The sequence below is a fragment of the Impatiens glandulifera genome, chromosome 1 (assembly GCF_907164915.1).
Source record: "Impatiens glandulifera chromosome 1, dImpGla2.1, whole genome shotgun sequence".
Taxonomy (NCBI): Eukaryota; Viridiplantae; Streptophyta; class Magnoliopsida; order Ericales; family Balsaminaceae; genus Impatiens; species Impatiens glandulifera.
The window spans coordinates 121,341,485-121,344,752 of record NC_061862.1 but is presented as its reverse complement, the minus strand read 5'-3'; positions in this window follow the sequence as shown (position 1 = coordinate 121,344,752).

The following is a 3,268-nucleotide window of genomic DNA, read 5'->3' as shown; positions in this document are numbered from 1 at the left end:
GTAACTTATGACGTCTCAACTTATTAGAACTTTAAATTGTGTGCTAGTTTAATATGGACAATAATCGACTTTCTTTCTTATGCAAACTTATCTAGATGGAGTACAAAGGGAAAATTGGCATGACCATCTTGTAATAAGAATACTTTCTTAATGAGATTGACAAATGTTAAGAAAGAGTGTTACATGTGTCATCAAAGATTTCTCCCACCAATCATAAATTTTGTAACAAAAAGAATTGTTCGATGGCACTATCAAATCAAGAAGTGCGCCTCAATTATTATTGGGACATGAGATTCTTAGACAAGTACGCGATTTGAAATATAGATTTCTCACTTGAGATTCCACTAAAAGGGAAAATGTGAATCATCAAAGTCGGGGTGACAATTGGATTAAGATGAGTATTTTCTTTGAATTACATCATTGGGAAGATTTATGGATGAGACATAATTTAGAGGTTATACATATTAAAAAAATATATGTGATATTGTTTTTGGAACCATAATGTATCTAAAAGAATGACCAAAGATAATTTAAAAGCACGTTAATATTTGGAGCTAATAAATATACGTCATCATTTAGATTCAGTTGATGTGAGGGGTGTTTCTCAATATCCATATGGTACTTATACATTGCCTCATGAAAAAAAATATAAGATGTGTCAATTTTTAAAAGACATAAAAATGCCAAAAGAGTTTTGCTCAAACATTGGAGGATGTATAAATGTCAAAGATTTAATGATATCTGGATTAAAAAATCATGATTACCATATTTTACTAGAGTATCTTATTCCACTTGCGACACATGGTTTACTTGAGGATGAGGTATATGAAGCTCTTGTGGGCCATTCAATGTTCTTTCAGAGTTTTGTTTGAAATCACTATTGAAAGACGATTTTGAACAACTTTAGAAAGATAATGTTCTAACACTATGCAAGTTAGAAAAAATCTTTCTGTATGCAATTTTTGACATTATGATACATTTTCTTGTTTATTTAACAATGGAGGCTTTTATTTGTGGGCAGGTTCAATATAGATGGATGTATCCAATAAAAAATATATGGAAACTTTAAATTGATATATTCAAAATAAATGTCATCCAAAAGTATCAATTGCTGAGAGTTATGTGGTAAATAAAAGTATCACCTTGTGTGCTACGTATTTTCAAGATTCTTCAGTGCACATGTCACCCCAACCACCGAGTTCTTTTGCCATATTTTCATATGTTTAGGAATTATTATTAGGGAGAACATATATTTACTCATCAGAACATCGAGAATAATTGGTTTATTCATGTGTTAAAAAATTGTGAAGAAGTGCAACCATTTTATCAGTATGATTGTTCTTAGGTTATTTTATATGTATGAATGTTATCAAAAAACTTATTATGTGTTTAATTTGAATATTTAGCGAGTATATCCAAGAATATATCAAATGGTTCAATAATAGAGTGAGTTAACTATTGTGAAATTTCTTTGATAATTTCCTTAAGATGATTCTAAATATCGTTATCTGTAAATTTTAAGAGTTCAACAACTTTTTGACGAAAATCAAAATATGCATATCGGTTTGGTAGTACATTGCCTCCAGCCGGTCAATTTCTTGAATGAGGTCTTCTTTGGCTTTTTCAAGCCTTTCTAACACCCGCGGTGTTAAGGTGTCTTCCGGTCCCACCTCTTCGAACTTCTCCGTAATCTTCCGGATGCGTGTGGTTAGCTTCCGTAGTTGTGCCTGTGGTTTTAAGAGGTAGGTTCGGTGTAATACCTCTTCAATTGTATTGGATTTTGTGAAATTCATGATCACATCCTCCACTTTCTTCAGGTGCTTAAACAATGCCGAATCGCGTCCCATCTTAGAGAGTTTGAGGGAGTTTGAGAAATAACCGCTTCAAAGAGTTTGAGAGCTTAGAGAGAGAAAGTAGTTTCGCGTGAGAATGAAGTAGAATGGCCGAGAGTCCCTTTTATAGGTGCGGTTTGGAAGCCCAACCGTCCCATCAACACTGGGCGGGAGTTTTCCCTCCAAGTTGAAAGGAGCGGCAAACCATGGGCGGGAGTTAAAAGACGCCAATCCGTGGGCGGTAAACCAGGGGGCGGGAGTTTTTGGGCGGGAAATTTCCCTCCAAAAGTTTTGCTATCGCCATTGATGACGCAACCTTCTTTTGATACCGATTGATGCTCCGGTTTCTAAATTTAACCGGTTAGTTAGAGTGAGTAGAGTTTTGCAATTTTTTGAGTTTAAGCGGTTTTTCTTTGAAGCTGGATAGGAACGCGGTTGTTTTGATAATGTTAATCAGTTACTTAGATATTTTAGATGTTAAGAAAACTCGGTCATTTAAACTGAAATCAGAATGTATTCAAGAAACATTGCGAAAGGAAGACCGATAGATAAATCGATATTAAAATAAGCATACATGAGCAATGGAAAAGTACACCCTATGGAAGAAACATTCTGGAAATTCTTTCTTCCACTGAATCCTTGTCAAGGATGTTCGAAGAGGAGGCCGGTGTACCCGGTCCAAACTCTGGCCGGTATGTGAAAATTAATTTGCTGATGTGAGGTGCAAAACCAAGACCTTTCTTGGTTATCACCATGGATTTCAGACGTTGGAAGATGACCGTGGACCAGTTGATAGCCTTTTTTGTAAAGATGTTGGTCATCATGTTGTAGGTGTTCTTTGAGTACCGCTGATTAGGGGACTGACAAAGAATGGACTGAGTGACTATCTCAAGAAGAAGTTGAGCGTGTCTCCCCAAAAGGTTTTTGGGCCCATGGTTTTCCACCGGTTCCATGGTTCCAGAAAAGACGAGTACATAATAGAATTCGTCAAGCCCTTCCAGAGGTGGAAAATCAGAGAACCCTTCTGTGGGCAGGTTGAATAGGGAAGCAAAGTCGTCTTCATCAATCCAAAAGGTGTGGTCCCTTACCGTAGAGACAATGTAATTGCCCCTGATACAGGCGCTTCTGAAGAACGCTTTAACGTCCTCAGTCAGAATCGGACCGGATTCTTCGAGGAACGGTCGAAGTCCGGTAAAAATGAGGGATTCGAACATGAGTTCCTTTGCGGGCAGCCCGTCCCATTCCTCCATGCATGAATCGAAATCGATGCTTAAAAAATTTCCCAAGGTTCGGCTCGGCATGATTACGTTTTTGAGAGAGAGATAGAATTCAAGAGATTTCAGAAGTGATGTATGTGTTGGGATGTGTTGAGCTGAGTGAAGGATGGCCCTTTATATAGGGTCGGTTTTGGAGGGAAAACATAAGCTTTGATTGTT